Source organism: Euwallacea fornicatus, chromosome 10 (genome assembly GCF_040115645.1).
Source record: "Euwallacea fornicatus isolate EFF26 chromosome 10, ASM4011564v1, whole genome shotgun sequence".
NCBI classification, from domain to species: Eukaryota; Metazoa; Arthropoda; class Insecta; order Coleoptera; family Curculionidae; genus Euwallacea; species Euwallacea fornicatus.
In genome coordinates this window covers 3,780,219-3,799,283 of record NC_089550.1, presented here as the reverse complement: position 1 = coordinate 3,799,283, position 19,065 = coordinate 3,780,219, and the positions used below count along the sequence as shown (strand labels likewise).

The 19,065-nt window shown below is 35.7% G+C and overlaps 2 protein-coding genes across 46 annotated transcripts in view; one reads left to right on the top strand and one right to left on the bottom strand.

Annotated features, from left to right (window-relative positions):
• Positions 1-6,259, bottom strand: part of LOC136341534 (venom serine protease 34-like) — a 29,540-nt gene extending 23,281 nt beyond the window's left edge. Inside the window, exon 1 of the mRNA XM_066286648.1 lies at positions 6,119-6,259. The gene's annotated coding sequence lies outside the window, so the exon portion shown is untranslated. The remainder of the gene's footprint in view (positions 1-6,118) is intronic.
• The window catches only part of shot (dystonin-like protein short stop), a 118,851-nt gene that overhangs the window by 15,458 nt on the left and 84,328 nt on the right, over positions 1-19,065 (top strand). For 12 of the 45 annotated variants that reach the window (XM_066286612.1, XM_066286600.1, XM_066286605.1 and 9 more), the window contains exon 1: positions 17,452-17,587. The exons of 4 other annotated variants lie outside the window; for them this stretch is intronic. The gene's annotated coding sequence lies outside the window, so the exon portion shown is untranslated. Of the gene's footprint in view, positions 1-9,252; positions 9,484-17,401; positions 17,588-19,065 lie in introns of those variants that run through there. 29 more of the 45 variants (XR_010732508.1, XM_066286617.1, XM_066286611.1 and 26 more) reach the window with 10 other exon arrangements.

Genomic DNA, 19,065 nt, shown 5'->3' with positions numbered 1-19,065 from the left:
CCGGAACTTCTGTGTTTCCCCAATGTAATACGTGTCTGCAGTAGGTAATAAAATTTGGAAAAAGATATCACATTTCCGAATAAAGTCAGGTTTACTAGAATCCCATAAAGTTGAAGCTGTCGGGAAAAGTATACTTCAGTAAAAATTCAAGTGATATTGAACTTGTAAGATGTGTATCATTTTGCACCGGAACTGTATTAAGTACTGAATTCAATGGATTCTAATGTTGATGATAAATTTACAAATTTGCGAATATTATTCTGGTAACTAATTTTGTTACTCCGGTGATTTATGACGACTTTCCGATATTCCCCATTAGATTTTTTGGGCTTTCTTATTATTTTAGTGCACGTAACCAACACAAAACTATATTTTCTGCTGGTTTAATCATGACTATGGGCTAATTTAGATTCCCCTTTACTTGAAAGTAACACGCAATAGGCCGGGTGTAGTTCATGCATGGAAAATAAGCCTTATCGCAGCAACTTGTGAGTGCTTCCTACCTAAAAAATTGATAATTTACATTACCTACACTGTAGCATTGTAAGTTATAAAATTGTTGAGAGATTTTAAATACATTCTGTTATGCTTTGTTCATCGTTCACATATCTTTAGAGCTGCATCGTTTATCTCCTTTGAGTTCTCACTCAGAATAATAGTATTTAGCCATCTACACTACTCAAAACAATTAGGAGATATTATGTTATTCGCCTATTTGCTTTAGGATAATAATAATTTTACAGGGCTAAACAGAAAAATAATGCATTCTGTAGGTCTCTGTCGATTTTACGGGTTTTAACTTGAATTCTCACAAATAGTGTAAAAGCGCGTTTAAGCGTTACTTAGGTATCAGTCGAAATTTTGTATTCAGGAATAAGTGATGTACAATTTTTTGATTTCATTATTCGTACAATAAACGAATAACATGATTTGATGGAAATTGACGCATGGCGAGCCATAGGGCAACTCGAAGCTGGGCGAACACAGACGCATGTTGTCCAAGCATTTAATGTCAGCCAAAGTGTAGTTTCAACATTGTGGATAGATTTTTTGAAACAGGAAATGTTAGAAGAAGACCAGGACAACGTCGGCCATCAACAACAACACCCAGGGAAGACCGATTTCTCCAATTGCTCGCGAGAAGAAATCGGAACGTTAATGCAACACTTCTAAGAAACAAGTTTTTCTCGTGGTACCGAAAGGCTTATGTCCATTCAAACCATAAGAAATAGACTCCATAATATTGGATTGTATACTCAAAAACCAATGGTATTTTGTGACTGGGGTCGAGTACTCTTCGGGGACGTGTCCAGGTTCACTTTAGAATCGGACAATCGACGTGTTTTGATTTGACGTGAATTCGGAATACAAAAAAATCATTAGTTTGTCAGAGAAAGATTTCACTTTGAAGGTGGCGGTATCACGGTATGGGCAGGTAACAGTCTTGGTGAACATACAGATCTTTATTTCATTGACAATGGTCCCTTAAACGCCAATAGGTATCTCGATGAAATTCTTCAACCTATTATTATACCGTATGTTGGAGTAATAGGTAATCATTTCATGTCTATGGACGACAATGCTCGTCCACATCGCGCTTATATTGTGAACAACTGGTTGGATGAAATGAATATTGAGAGAGTGGTAGGGCCTGCCAATTGCCCAGATGCAAATTCAATTGAGTATGCTTGAGAGACGTATTGCTAGCAGAAATTCACCACCTTGAATTACTCCAAATCTTCGAAATGCCTTAATTGAAGAATGGAATGAAATTCCCCAAGACGTCTTTGATAACTTGATTGAATCAATGCCATCACGAAGTAAAGCCTTTTTAGCAGCAAGACGGGATCATACTCGTTGTTAAAAATCAATTTTTGTACCAAATTAATAGATTACGAATTCAAATTACATTGGATAACCATCGCCATTTAATTTTAAAAAATGCATAATTTTAAACAGGACTGTCACAATTGATCAAATCAAGTTTGAACAAAAAGTGCTTTGTTTTATCAATAAAAAACTTAAAAATGCAAATATAATTTGTTTTGTTACGTTTCATTTGGCACAAAAAAACTTTTAAGATGATATTTTGAAATAGCCCGTAACTGTTTTGACCATTGTAGTAGATCTAAATTTACCTTCAACAACTCATCTCCCGCAATTCTATAACAGGCCTTACTCAACAATTCAGCTACGTGTTTATTTACTTCTTAGTAAACTCATTTCCTTGCAATCTATTCTTCGTTCTTCGACCAGAAAAAACCAAAAAGCTCGACTCATTGTTCACTTTACTGACCGACATCTCCCAGCTCAACAAAAAGCATCGATTGCCGCTATATATATCGTCCGATAGGACTGGACTACCAATAATGGTCCCCTTTCATATTACGAAACAAGTTATCTAATGTTGCTATAGGTCGGAAATGCACGCTGAATTAAAATGAAATGATTCTTATTAAACTTCGTGCACCTTACCAACTTATTGTAAAACTAGAACGGTTCTGCTAGGAAAGAAGAGTAATGACCCTTGATTTTCACGCCTCTTTGTGGAAGTTGATTCGCGTCTGGTATTGTAAGAAAAATCTTCATCTTAAGTGAAAAATTAATCCTTGAAACAAGTGGCTAATACAATCAATGCAGACAGGCGGTAGACAGAGTTAAGCTCCGCTGGAGCGTAAACAATCGAAGTTATTATTGTATAAACTAGTATAAACCTTAGGTTTCCAAGACACTTGTTATAGTTTGTAGGTGTTAAAAACCATTAGGTTCCCCATCAGCCAATGCAATAGTGTTCAATTTGCATGCCAGCCTCAGGTAAACAATATCAAGTTGGTTCCAGGCTGATCTTTTATCTTAATTAAGTAGTTGTTACATAGGAAAAATTCTTCAGTGATTAATCAGAACAGATTCCCGTTAAGTCGAGATATAGACTGCTAACCATATAATTTAATCCGAGGATTGTTTCAAGTTATGTAGAAGATAATGTTATCTGGGAGATCATATATCGTTGATACTGCCATCAGTCAAGATTAAGTCTATCTCTTCAGAAGCCGGATGAAGAATTTTCTCAAGAGTACTATTTGAAGATTCGGTCGAAGTTTGCCAGTAATATTTGATTTATTTTCGCATTTTGCTCCGCATTTGTGTCTGTTTTGAGGTCGCATCGTTTCTCTGCAAATTGATTTTAACGAGTAAGCTCCTAAATGATTTTTTTATTTCACGAGTTCGGTTTATGCAAGTACATCATGTATATGTATTTCAATAAAACCATACATGTAATACTTGCTTGGTATTGAAACCGAAGAAACTTCTCGCTAATGTGACCTTCAACGGTCAATAAAAACCACAATATTCTCGGTTCGTTTTGCGATTTTAGAATGTTTTGACAATAATTAAAATCGTGGAATAAATACGTAGAGTTGCGAATCGTTTTTTTAAGTAGCGAAGTGCCAGGTGCCCATGTAAAATCGTATTAAATGCCAGAGCCTCATAGTCATTATTTCCTCATTCAAATCAGGAATTTACGAAGTGTAATCTCAATTTTATAGCCTATTAACATTTAGCGCAAAGTGTGATAACAGTAGCGATTGCGTGGATGAAAGAAGACTAAATATAGGATGAAACGGTAAATTTAGCGAATTGTTTTTAAACCCAGGGTGATAATGATTATGCTGGTGATAACGTAAATCAGAATTACGCAATTCACTATATAGATACATTTGACGTAGACTTAAACCGCGTTTCAAGTTTAACACATAATGTAAAAGAAAATCTTTAAAAAATGAGTTTCCACATTTTTCCGCTGTTTTAAAAATAACACTAGAAACAATGGCATTAAGTAATTAACCATGCCTTTATTCTCTAGGCTAGCCTAGGTTCGATCTATTTCAGTACCATACGCGAATGCTTTCCATCTACATACATACATTGAAATGTTAAGTAGTCAAGTTCAGGTTAAATTTATCCGAGGAATGGAATAGACCAGAAAACAAACAACGCGAATCTCATTGTGGGATCAGCTGGATCCGTCATAACACGAGGTATTTGAGGAATGTTACACACATAATTCTGTATCGCAGGAATTACTGAAGCTGCAGGCTGAAGGAAATAATTGTTATTGATTTTAAGGTTGCAGAAAATGATGTGAAATTGTCTAAAGTTGTGTTGTTAGACAACTACCAGTCTAGCAACACAAGTTTACTTTAAAACCAGTTGAGATACTTTGCTCCATTCCATAGCACCCAGACAGAGCAACCTCTTGGCATCGTTTGCAATAAAAAAAATGTGCAGCAAAGCAAAGCTAAAGTGCATTAATGAGATAATGGTGCAGAATAATTGCGCTATTATTTCCGGCAAGATGCAGTTTATTGTAGATTTTGTTTTTTAATAAATTAAGGCGTATAATCAAGATCAGGCAAGAATAGATAAATTGAGAGATTAGGTTTTTTAATAAACCGTTCCAGCCCTAGAGACTTTAAAAGGCACCCGAATGCGTTCCGGTGTTGCTCATACCGTTACACTACAAAGGCAAGTACAGCACTACCTAAAAAGTGTTGCAATATTTAACTGTTATTATTATGGCAAACCATAGAAGAGGTTCTGTACCATGCCCATATGGCTTTGTTGCTCCAATAAATAAAGCATCATAAGTAATTCTTGGCACGCTGCAAGTGTGCGGTACCTTTTCATCTTCAATATAATTTCATAGAAATGCTTCAAGATTGTGTTCCTGGAAGTTAAGAATGTCTTGAAGAGGAATTTGTATAGGGATTCTGTAAGTTCTCAAGTAATTTTGACTGATTTGCAATTCAGTGTAAGGCAAAAAACAAAGGTGAGATCTTTCCAAATAAGCGGCTTCTAAACGCCTTTGATGGCACCCTCTCTTCCGCTTTAGTTACTGTGAGAACCAACATAAAAAGCGCAAAGAGGCGAAACCGAAGTGAATTTCGCCTTCCTCGAGGGTCCTTGACCGTGCACCGTGCAAGCGGTGGATGCACTTGGTACCGTCACGATGGTACTCTTATGGTACTTATGAGCGATGTTGCCACGACGTTTCGTTTTATATTAGAGTGCGGAAATTAGCCGCATTTTCGAGTTGTTTTGACGATTTATGAGTGGGGTGTTTATGTGATGTTAATCGGAATTCCTCTTTGGTTTCAGGTATGGAATACATTTTATTTGGATTAATTCACGGACGTGGAGGTAGGTAAGTAAGGTGATAGTTAAAATGCATGTTTGGGATTATTTCTGTGTGCTTGGAGACTTCTTAAAAATTGTGAAAAATGTTTCTGTTTGACTGAACAATAGCTCAATAAGTCATCTTTGACTCAACCATTGAGCTCTTATCAAATATGTACGTAGATTACGGGTTAAAAATTTTTGGTTTTGTCATTGTTGGGTTTGTATTCAGTTTTTGCATATTTATCCAGGTGTTCAGGTAAGTATAAAAATAACTACAATTAAGAGATGTAGCAGTACGGCATTGCAAGCCTGTAGGGCTTCCACATTTTAATTTAGTATTGGGGAAAACTGAACATGTCCTATTTGCGTTTTTCCATCTCTGATAAAATTAACTTCATTTGAAAACCGTAAGCGGCTTAAATCTACTAATTTTTATTTAAAATTAACATGATTCAGACCATCCTTTATAGTAACGGTATGATGTAACATTCGAAACATGTGCACAGAATAGGTGGCGCCATCTATCGAATGGCTGTTGGAATCGAAACTACAGGCTTTTTAAACTGCACCTTTTCATTAAGAGCTTACTTTAACACGCGGCGAATAGAGGCCGTGAGCGGTATTTTACTTGAAATTTTACGTTTTATGATGCACTTTGCAATAATTCTTATGGAAATTTGATTACTGTTATGTTAATTAGTTTTATTAATTAAGATATTGATCGGTAAGATGGAAGAACGTTCTAAAATTGCCAGGTGCTGTAATATTATTTGCATTTGATTATTATGTGCTAGTATAACTGTACTCCTGATTTAATTGATTTGATGGATGATTTGATTAATCGTTTGTCGCGTTAAGCAGTTCGGGATTAGAGGCAATATTTAGATTACTTAGGTGAATTTTGTATAAATTGAGGAATTAACAATTACGTACTCACTGTTTTTCCTTAAACTTCAGGTCAACCAAAATGATCATTAAACCCGTTATTGAAAGTCTCAAAAAAAAAGAACCGAAAGAGCTGAACTGGCTCTGGTGAAGCTACGCGTCACGAAATAGTACCAATCCGACTGATGGCACTTTGACGGTACCATCCCCATTTCGTGTTTCTTATTCCCGTTTCCAAACAAGTCGGTGAGTGCGTGTGTTGTAAATTTTGCGATAAACCATGTGGATACAGTTACTTTTCGTTATTTATTGAAATTGAATTCGAAGATGCCTGTCACACAAGTTCTTCGGAATGGCCTGCGACGGAATCAATAAATGGATAAAAAATCGACGAGGACCTGAGAAAGATTAAAAGCTATCAAAATTAGCAGACTGTTCAAAGACGTTCCAAACAAGGTCGCGAGAAACAGTAATTCGGTCCGAGTTGAAGGTTTGAAAGTTCTTAACTAGTCGTTTTAGTATAGATGGTTTTTGATTTTGTTCAAGAAATTTCGAATTGTAATGCAAACCCCGTTTTATGGACCCAAACATGCCTGCACGCAGCAATTGTCTAAAGGTTCTGTAAGTATGCTGATGTTGCCTTATTCAGAGAGAAGGAATTCAGCTGCGGTTAATTTATAAATTTCAGAACAAAAGAATTGTGCAAATATAACCATTGGGCCTCTTGGGAAATACTCTGATATGAACGATTTAAAATGAGTTTTTAATGAAAAATATGTGAGTTAAAGAACGATATATAACGGTTTTGTACCGTAAACATATTCTTGTTATAAGTTCATCGGAATGATGTTCACATTTCCAAAACAAACAACTGTTTCCTGGCGTCTCATCGGCAATTCATGAAATCCAAAAATAGAGACACGCACATGATCTTTTGAAATCCCTGGTTACTTTAGGAATATTTGAAGAGTTTTATGGGTCATCGGCAACACGGCAATAATATGTTTGTCCGGGTTTCGATTGGCGTCATTCAGCGGCCGCATTCAATCTCAAATATCTAAGATTATAGCCGGCAAAAGTCGGTTACATAAGAACGCATGCGTTTCTTTGTGGCAGTGTTGACGGCTTTAGGGAACTCTCACCAGTTTTCAGATTCTATACTGCGCGCGTTAATGTAGAGCTTCGCCAGATATCCAGAAGTATGCATTATCATTTGGATGGTTTATGTCGGAATAGACGAAGAAAGTTGTCCAATTAAAAACATGGAGTGAACAAGCGTTACTGGAGGTACAGAATAATTGTGGATCAGTGGAAATGTAAACCAAATGGGCGATTCCGACCAACTAAACAATCACAGATACGTGGATATAACGTTAAGGAATTTTGGTGAATTTTTCTGGATGGCTTCAGCGGAGGAAATATAGTGTGTGAAGATATAGAAGATCGGCAGTCGAACCACGGTTGAGAATTTTAGTGTCACTGAATGCAGTTCATTAGAACAGAAATCGGAAATTAAACTTTCCTAATTCTCAACACGTTTAAATTGTCTGCTTGTCTTGAACTCACCTCGGGTAAACTCAGATAGGTCTATATAGGATGTTTCATAAACATACCGATAAACTGTTGGAGGGTTTAGAGTTCAAAAAAACAAATATGTAGAACGCATAAACTTAGGTCCGAAATGGTTTCGTTTCCAATATACAAGGTGTTCAATTTTTTATTATTTTTTAATTTTTTGAAATATTGCGAAAACGATTTGGGATACAGACATAAAATTCGAAACACGCTATGGCGGGATAAATGTGCGCGATCCTGAGTAGGCAGAATATTTCCATTTACATCAGTGGCGTCTGTGAGGCCATTCAATGGGATGTTTTCGATGAAAAAAAAATGAAACACCACGGACTTTTTTTTAATTCATATATTTTTTAATATTAATATATGATATAATATTTTCCAGATATTTTATATTGATTTATGTGCATTTACATAAAACATTAGATCCCAATATATTTTCTTATCACATTAGTCCTTTTTTTTGTTAAAGTCGTTAATTTACAGACAATTTGTTAGACAAAAAATATTTGTCTTCATATCCTCCCCCTCTACTAAAATAAAATTAAATGAATTTCTCCTAAATAATCTTAAAAAATCGCACTTGAAACCTACACCGGTGTTTTGGTAGACACATGAATGACAAATAATTTTTTATATCTCGAAAACGGCTACTTGGACAACAAAACACTGAGAGTCCTTTTTTTATTCGGAATTAATAGAAAAATATGAAAAAAATTTGCATATTAAAAAAGTCAATGGTGTACCATTTTTCCATCAAAAACATCCTATTGTATGGCCGCCGAGACGCCACTGATGTAAATGGAAATAATCTGCCTATTCAGAAATGTGCACGTTTCTCTCGCCATAGTGTGTCTCGAATTTTATGTCCGTGTCAAACCGTTTTTGAAATATAAAAAAAAATAATAATAAATAAATATTGAGCACCCTGTATGGTGGAAACGAAGCGATTTCGGACCTAACTTTATTCGTCCTAAATACTTTTATTAAGAGCTCTACATTAGCTGAAAGTTGTCATTTATGTTGTCATATTGATGAAACACCCTGCATATCAGTTGTTAAAGTACGAGGACATTTCAAGTTTTCTAGAATTCTCTAGAATAAACCTTCAATTTAAATATTAGACATCTTCATGTTGATTATTATCTGGGACTGGATTATCTGGGTATTTACGAAAATTTTATCTGTTCGATTAGGAATTATTAACTGTGGTTATTACATTTACGTATAAGTATTACGTATCACAGACACGCAAGTAAAATAGGAAAGAAACCACATTTCTAACTGTTTTACATTTAAGGTTGCCTTGAAGTCTAACATTTTAGCCCTTGAAAGGTTCAAGGTCCGGCGCTGATCAAAACGCTCATTAGGTGAAGGACTTATTGAAGAATACGATTATGTTTTTTGGTCGTTCGGAGTACTTGAAACACCAGTGATTATAGCAAAAATAATGCGTAAACTTGTCATCCATCAATTCCAGACAAATCTGATGAACTAATCCTCAACTAATACTGAACTAAAAAACACTGATTCTGAATAAACAATTTTAGAGAGTTTTCATGAAAGTGCGACGGCAACGTTGTTAGTACAGGTGAGCAGTTCACCGCGGATCGTTTACGGGAGTACCACGGTTACGTACGGTTTTACGTAGGCTAAATTGAGTGCGATCGAAATAATGGGCATATGGTGAGATAATCGGAAGTGCCTTGAAGTAAGGGCTCGCCCTGGTGGTGTCGTATGGTCGAAACGTGGTCATCCGTGGAAAAACGCACTGACGTCCCCGCATTCATACTTAATCGCCACCTCGGCTAAGCTGCAGGCCGGACCGGAATCAGGATTCAGGTTAGGTTCGGTTTGTGTTGGTTGCTTGATCAATGACGATGGGAACACTTCGATTTGCGATGGTGGTTAATGGGTGGGCATGGTTTGAGTCATCGAGGTATTTCGCAGAAACTACCTTTGAATGAAAATTGGTGCGCATATAGGTTAATTTTGCTTAATTTCCTACAATTGACTTCCAACATGCAAAATACGATGGCAATGAGCATATTTTTCGTATTGTAAAATAAGTAAGGAGTGCAATTCAATACTTGGCCAGATAAAGTGTCTTCAACGAGGCAGCGGGTAATTGAGGGCAGCCCTGGAGCTCTAAAAGAATTGCCCTGTGTTAATTTGTTTGAAGACCGAAACACGAATTCATAAACCATCCGATCACTAATTCATATGCTCATCTAAAACCCCTACTGGCTTTGCACTCAAGCTTCACGTACTTGAAGGAAATGTATGACTCTCATTAAATGTAAGGTTGAATTAGGTTGGGTAGTTATGATTTGAGCTTGAGCTAGTGTGAATAATGGTTTGTCAATTATGTCTCATCTGAACTACTTTAAATTCATTTATACTAGCCTGACCTAGGGTCAAATCAAACTGACGGCAATCTGCGTAACACTTGACAACTACAACAAACAGATCAATAGACATCCTGTTGCTGGGAATAAACAAAAGTTTTCTAATTTTAGCTAGTTTGAGGAAACCCGAGATGTAAATATTCATGTAAAATGTATTAAAAATTAATATCTTGTTTTTAAATTGAAAATAAAAAGAAATGGAATTCGAAGGAATATATTAAAAATTAATTTTTGAAAGCAACCATTTATTTACGTGCCTTTACAGCTGACTTACTAAGAACTGTGAACCGAGTATATTCATTTATATAAAACGATAAGATATAGATATAATCGCATGTTGTAGATAATATATTATCTTCATTAGGTAAGACGTAACGCAAAAACTTGCCGTAACTAGTAACTTAGTAACTTACTAATAGTAAAGACATAGCTATTATTCCAAATAATGCCCCAAGGATATAATTTTCCCATTTTATGATGTAGCGAGAATATAATGTTATTTTGCTGAAAAAACGGTCTGGAAATAGGTATCTGCTACACTCAGTCATTGAATTATTTTATTGTTATAATCATAAACCATAAATTATTAGACTCAGAATGAGCCCAAGATTGTAATCTAGGTAAATATTTGAGAACTCTTAATTTGCTTAACGTTGTCGTCAATCTACGTAAACAATAGTGCTTAGTCAAAATCCTCATTTTAGGTAAATAAAGATATTCAGTTTCCTCCATCCAGGCTTTCTTCTCTTTTCTCAATATATTATCATCTTAGATTTTTCTTCTAATAACGCGCATACCATTACGTATGGAAAATAAGGTTGGGATGTCAATTAATGAGCTTCATGAGATTGCGATCCCAATAAGTGCTAATAAGGATTGTTATGTATAAAAATATTTGTTTCTAAATTAACCTAAACTATTTTGAACATAGTTTAAAATTGAATATTAAAAAAATAATTTTGTTTTCTAAAAAAATTATATTGCGGGTGTATTCACGCTGGTGCATTATAAATAGGATGATCACTATTAGATTGGTAAATTACCCTAGAAATATACATGTATATGTTGACCGCAGCAATATTTAACTTGAAGTACGATTGAAGACAGATGTCACATTGAAGTTATCCGGAGACTTTAGAATTTGGCCGTCAACTTCAATAATGACAGGCTGGGTGACATTTGTGACATAGGTCACAGTAATAGTTGATTTTTGACATATAAAATAAAATTGACCAAAATTGTTTGCTAATTGAACGATTAAATGTTGAAAGAAGTATGTTGTGGAGCGGGTGGTGAATGAAATTCTCCATATAATAAGTAAATTACTTAGATATAAATTAGGTAACTTTTAGAGTTAAAACTTAAACTTGGGACTCTTAGTCTTTGACTCATTTTTTTAATTGCCGTAATCTATGCAAAGTAATTAATCATGTTTTTATTTAATTAATTTAATTAATTATTATCAATGGAGACATTGTCATTAAAATGATAATATTTCCATTGATAAGTAAGCATATTTTCTATATTTTAATATTTACGTAGAAATGTGAGTAGGTATTTCTATCTCTGACGCTGCTAAGTATTGGAACTCCATTCCTAACTGAAGCAGTCAGTTCAGGTTAATTATAAATTACCAAGGTCTTACGGAAGGGTGAGGATAATGTGTAGATAGACCTGAAAACAGATTTCTATTTTTGAAAAAAACATTACTGTCCCCCGGCCCGGATTGTACTTGCCTAAAAATAAACTTTTCGACCCTAAAAATAATATATTTTGGCTATATTGATACATGCACTATCTGCCCGGTTTTATACGGAAAACTTATCAAGAGTTTCGTATGCTGCATTATTTGTAAATCAACGTTTGATACACAAAATGCAGGCAAATTGAAGTTAAATCTAAAAACACACGCGCGTTTTGAATTAAAAAGGTACAGCTCTGGTTTTTTGGATCCAAGTAATTAGCTTTCCAGAGTGATGCTGCAAATAACCTTTTGTGAGTCTATTTGTGACCTCTTGATGCATTAGGACTTGCAGTTAAAATCTAAACAGCAATTACTTTTCCCAACGAAATTTTTTAAATTGGATTTTTAGCAAATTTGCGAAAAGTACGCACGTTTCGCCTTGCATAAAGTACAGTATTGTACTTTTGTTTATAATGAGCATAATCTCCTCAGGTGAGTTGAACTCGGCAGCAAGCTTCTCCTTTGGAAACAAGAGCTTTCGTTATATGCCCCCCCAATGATATATTATTTTTGCAAATTTGTGCTGATGAATACAAAACATTCTGAAAAAGTTGTGAATGATTAAAGTGACTCTCTTAAACTCACTGCAAACCTAGTTATACGATTATAATCATTTTCTCGTTGAAAACTATCGAAAGTTGAAAGTGTCAGGACTGTATTGGGTAAAAATGGGAATAAAATTAAAGAAAACTCTTCACGCCGAACAGGTGCAGTGAAAAGTGAAATGCACCTCTACGGCCATGTGAATCTCTGCCTTTATTCGGCGCGACGAGTTAATTAATAATACTACATAATATTATCTGTTATGAAATAATATGTTGTAGAAAGTTTTTCGGATGTTAACTCAACCATTTATCACATTTTCTTTTCTAGGGAACACTGTGTTCTGAAGTATTTAAACATTTTTTTAGTGCATAATTTACATCGCAGCTTATATCCCCAATTGTATTCGTCCTCTATAAGGACCCACCACAACAGTTAAAAACGAGAGTGTGCTACTGTCCGGTTACAGGCAGTTTTACCAGTTCAACTAGACTTGTCCAGGATGACCCTCATCTTCAGGCGCATTATACACCAAACTAGATTTTTCGTCCTTCGCGGTCTAGAGTTGGTGACCTTGCTTTTGAATTTCAAGGGGTCAATAACGAACATATATTTCCATCCAAACCAATTTATTTAGTTCCAGTTTAAGACCTTGCGTTAGAATGTGTTTGAAGGGTTTTTGTTATTAACAGTTTTCGATGAATTTAACTTGAAACTGGATCATTGAAGAGATCTTAATTTCCATTAAAATCAATAGTTTCCTTGATTTGTTGACGACATATTATTCTTGAAGGGCCACTTTAACGCGTGCTGATGTCGTTGGTACACACCTACGTTATTGCACTTCCAAGTTGTGATTAACAGAAATTGGATTATTATTAACTGTGAGGTATATCATTAGGGAGCAAATAAACTGGGAACTGTTTTCATTACCAAAGAAAATGGCAAGCTCGCCACCATCAACTTAATTTGCATATTGAGAATCCTTTAATTACATAACGTAATATGCATAATTCAAAATGTCAGCGTGGAAAAGAGTACCGCATTTAGCCGGTCATGGGAATTGACCGTTGGTACCGTTCGACGATGATATTGATTCTTTATAAATTTGTTTAATTTTAAAATAAATTTCGGGAGAATTGTTAGTATATGTGACCCTTCTCCCGAGTGTGGATTTTTTATGAGTCGAGGACTTGGTTGCATTAATTTCATGCAGGCCATTAGTCACCCCATTGGGATCCCCTCTTTTGACTCAGTTCAAATTTCGGACCACTCTTAATACAAAACACCGCGATGGGATATAAAACGCCTTTGAACGAACGGCATATAAACGACGAACCAGAGCCGTAGGAGATCCGTTTTTCTGCCTAGGTGGGTACCACCATCATTTGCGGTATTAAACGGTAATATAAATAAGTAAAGAGACGAGTGCTATTCATACCTTATGAGTGCTTTTGATTGACGATTTCGAGTGAATTGACGAGCTCTGGTGGTTGATAAGTCTCGAGGATTTCGTTTTTCCAAGATTCGCTTTTTGATTTTTGCCGCACCCTGATTTACACCTACTGAATTAATTCATTAGCGATATCATAATTTGCAACCGATTTGTTTATTCATTAAATACTTGCGTGTAACCGCTAATTATGTAGGTTCCTACTGCAGTTACCTTGGAAATTAATTACGTCCAGAAGAACTTAATTAAAAGATGACGCCTATTGAGGAGAGTTCCACTTTAGCCATAATTGCAGTTAATGGTGGTTATTTCGCCTACTTCAATTAACCATCAATTATATCAATAATTCACTAAATATCTTAGTGCAAACCTGGGAAATGATCGGATCAAGTGTAAAGTTTGGTGTGAGGAACAAGCTCAAAAAACGTAAGTATTTGCTATCAGACTCGTTAGAGGGTTTCTTTGTGTTTGGTATGAGACCTAATTTAGCGCAGACTTGCCGCTAGATTAATTGGAAATGGAAAGTGCATATTACTAAACTCTATACATATTAATGATGGTGACATGTTTTCTGACGTCAATGGCGTGGGTTTTCTGTTTATCGATACCGAGTGTATCGAAGAATTATTCAAATATGTACAGTGGAACACGTAGAAAATGCTGGGCAAATAAGACCATATTGGGTAGGTGTTGAAACTTTTAGGATCTAACGTATGATTAATTGCTGCAAGTCGTGAGAAAATGGGTTGATTTTGTTTATTGAGACAGGTATATAACAGAAATGTGGTTAAAAAACAACTAATCTGAACTAAAGTGAATGACAATAACGGCAGACTGTGGAGCTTTGGCTCCAAATTGTAGGAAATCTCGTCTATAAATCAAAGTTTCTCATATTACAAAATATATTTAGGGTAACGACTGGTGACTTTCCTTTCATTCCACACTCTAAGCTCGCCCTTCTTTTTAACGCCTCTGGTTACTTCCAAGTCCGGTTATCCAATTTTTTTTCGAGGTCCCCGATATTCAGAACAGCCAGGGGTGTACTTGGTTTATTTTAGTTGACAAAATTTCTCAAAAATTAAAGTTATAGAGGTTGACTTCCTTTTCATTTGACTTATCTTCACGCTCCACCGGACACCACTGATTTTTCCTAAATCGAGTTCAAAAAAAAATTTTTGAGTCCTCTACGTTTAGTAAAGTCAAAGGCGTACGTAAATGTTTAAATATTTTTTTTTCGTATTGTATAAAAAGCAGACTTGGCACATTTAAAACATTATTTTTAAATTGTCCTTTCAAACTCTCTTAAACATACATATTTTAAAATTGCACGTTAAAAAATCTGCGATAAGCACGTGTTACATTTTCCCACGTACTCGATAGTCCATGAAAACAACTTCAATATGCGATTACAATTTCTTCATTAAGCCCATGAAAGGTACGTGCGCTCATAAGTATGTTCATTATGATTCATGCTTTACTTCGCATATGCAACCAGGTGTGTCAAACGGCTCAAAAACGCCACCAAAATATTCACTTTTACTTTCTGGTTCCATGTACCGAACAACCACAACATGTGGCCTACATGTTGCCGGCAGTCGATTTTTGCATTATTATCGTTCTCTGCGCCCACTAACCATTATGCACAATTAGTATTTCTCTCTAATAGTTATTGCAAATCTCTCTTAAAACTTTCAGTCTCTAATTAATATATCTCGTTAACGGACAAGATGTATAACTACCGTTTCTTAAGTAGGTTAAGAAGGCTTAGCTACATCATACTTGGCGGGCGTTAAAAATCGTGTCATATACCATATAAACCGCGTAAAAGTTAACTTTTGGACATTTTTAATAACACTATTTGCCAACTGCGACTCCCACGTGTGAATTTTAAATATCAACAAACCATTGTGCTGATACACACTAAATGGTTCACACCTACTGGTTCTTCGGGTTGGGGATTGTAATCCTATATATGGTTCGGTGTCTCGTTGTTACACATAGTTTTTTCAATTTTGATCAAATATCCTTTAAAGTTTTTCACTGAAACTAACGGGCAGATATCACAAGCTAAACAATTATGATAGTTAAAAAATATTATTAAATGTATTTCTGCTATTATGTTTGTACAGGCACTAGTAAGCCTGGAATTTCACACTAATTTCAGTTAAAACCAACTGGAAACAACATGCATCTTTTACTAAGGACTCGAGCGAACACTAACATCACCTATTCGTGTGTGAGACTTTATTTCCAAACATAGTAAAAGAATCATGAATAATGCACCTCACATGGACAGAACATACTCCCTTCTGTTCTCTCTGGAACTTGTTGGGTCAATGGAAAGATTTCTGTGGGGGATAAAGAAATTGGATTTTCTTTTTTAATGCATCATTCAAACTGTTTAATTAATCGATCGTCATTAAATCGACACCTTCTAAGGCTGTTTATACGATGGTACACAAAGATAATAGTATGTACATAGTTGTTTCTTAATATGCCTATTATTATTAACAACTTAGATGAACACAGGTGATACATGCTGTATATTATTTGTACATTACTGGGCTACTGTTGCATACTGCTTAATAGTTACAAACAATACATCACCTACGTTATCGTTGATGAATCTTAAAGCCAAGGTGATTTCATAGTTCACATAAAATATCTAGTTAATGTGTCTGTTAGACAGTGGTATTTGGTGTTAGGAACGTGAGGTATTTTGATGATGTACCAAAGTGATATCAAGCTGTTTAAGTCATTGCAAAATGGTTGGTTTGTGATGTATGGTGAATACCATTATGGAGTTTTCATGGAAATTGGATCGCTGCCCATAACATGCAAATTATGTAGCGATACATCTTTTAATAATTTCTAGACCAAGCCGCTTCTATTGTCTTGTGGTACGGGAAAGACCTCAAGGAGCATGAATTTTCAAGACCTCAAATGAGGTATCCAGAGCCTCATATTCCTGTTTCCAGATGACATTCATGGGATATTTCAAGCCGCTATAGGACCTACATCAGTCGAATCAGCGAATACACATATACGCAAAAACACCTCAAAAATGTCTCAAAATTGTTTTTGCTGTCTTAACACCGTCTTATTAATTTCATCATCATCACAGCTTGGCGATTTCCTCTCAGCCGTCCAGTAATTTCCACTCGATTCCAGCAAAATTGTTCGAAAACTTTCGATTTCCAAAAACGGCAAATCGTTATAAAGAAATTACGTCAAAGTCTGAGTCGTATGTTGAGCCAGATCAGGCATCTCCCAAAAAGGATCGTACAGGTTTTTCTCACCAACGGCCCACACCTTCTATTATGGGTGCCTGTTTTAAATTGCACCTGATGTATTTATTATCTGTTATTATTTGTTCTATGTCATTATGCACTTCTATATTGATGGCAATCCCACGCAATCATCTTTATCAGTATCAGAAAATGCACTATCTCCAAGTTAATATTTGTAGGTTAACTCCAGCAAAATATACGGTCAGGAAACTATCTCGACACCATCTTAAGTGCAATTTCCATTGCTATTACTTTTGTCCATTTCTTTCGAGGCAGTACCCATGAAACTGCCCACCATAGTCGTACGTTTGTCCCATATGTGGTAACATTGCCGCCCATATCTGCCGCCGATGTTCTTTCATCCGAGCTGGCCACTTCAGCAGTCAGTTGTCCGCCGTTTGCCGAACAGTTGAATAGCGTTGGGAAGTGCGCTTGCGTGTCGATCCGTCCGTGCTCCAAGCCTTAGATTCGTCGTCGTTATTTTTTACGTGCCATATAATTGAACTTTGTAAGTGTCTGTAATAACGGCACATTATCTGGCCTTTCATAGTCGGTGGCTGTTGAATAGCGGAATTCTTGGTGGTTGCCCGAAGGGCGATGGTGACGTGTGATGGTACCGATGGTTCTTCGGCGCCGTTCGCTTCGCTGAACCCGGAGTTTTGATAGGAATAGTTGATAATAGTTCTTATTGTTCGACCTGATCATGTTTTGGGTAATGGGCCTGAGAAGATCCTGCCCCCCATTTGTTCGTCCAAGGTTGCGTTCCAACCGGAAAATTTATGCAAAGTGGAGATTTCTGGTTTAACATGAGAAGTCTTGGTTTTGGTGGTGGCAAATAACTGCTTATTACTTTTTGAAAGCTACACCTTCATGATTTCAAAATATTTATTATAAAACAAGTTGTTAGTTCAGATTAGATTTTTTCTCCAAAAATTTTCTTAACTAGTGGACTACTTTTATAATTGATAAATATCATATAGGAATACCTATACGAATTTGCGCTCAATAAATCTTCCAATGATCTAATTGGCTAATCACAAATTCTCATTGATAGTAACCAAAAATGCAATCCTTTTCCATGCATTCATAAAAGCGGGAATAAATACCTCAAATTGTTTTCAAACGCAAATGAAAGTAGTCAGTAGTACAACTACTTGAATCAATAAATGGCAACATTGCGTTTATCTTTTGTCGTGATTGCTGTCAACGATTATCTGCAAAGCAGAGGTGACATAAGGTTGTCGAAGACCAGGCGGTGTTGTCAATAGACTTTTGTAATTCGTTTAAGTTTTAATAGGTGTTTTGGAGTTGGGCGGTTGAATTTGGAAAATTGGGATAATAGCCTTGTTTGGGATTCCAGTTGAAAGGCAGTTTACCCGAGAATTTATTATTTCATATAATATCAAATTACAATTTTAGAATTTTAGGAAAATAATGCTTCCTAGGATTGAATTTGTTCTTAAAAACAATTTTTTTGGAAAGAAAACGTTTTTAAAATGGTCTTCATCCATGATAAACGGATAACCTGAACTATTTAAATCAAGGAATACGTGCGCAGAATGCCTCATAGTTTCGTATTTTATTTTATAATCTTTTAAGCACTTGCAAAGAGGAATTTTCCCATTAATCCATTTCATAACAAAACACTCCACAAGGACCGTATGTCGTTTTAATTTTATTCCGACCTTCCTCAGATTAACTTGTTTTTCAAAAATTTTACGACTGATATCCATTAGTACCAACCACAGGTAGATCGGGTTTAGAGAGCTAATCAGCGAACTACATTACTTAACCGAAGTTTCGGCAATTTTACGCCGACGACACGATTTATCGTTTAAACGAATTGTTTGGGCAATTTTATGGGCGTTTTGACATGGTACCACCGTCGCCCACCAGATTGTTTCGGTACAGGTGAAGAAGGTAAGATTGTGAAACGGTAGCGTCATTTTTAAAATAAAAATACGAATCCATAGGGACAAAACGTAA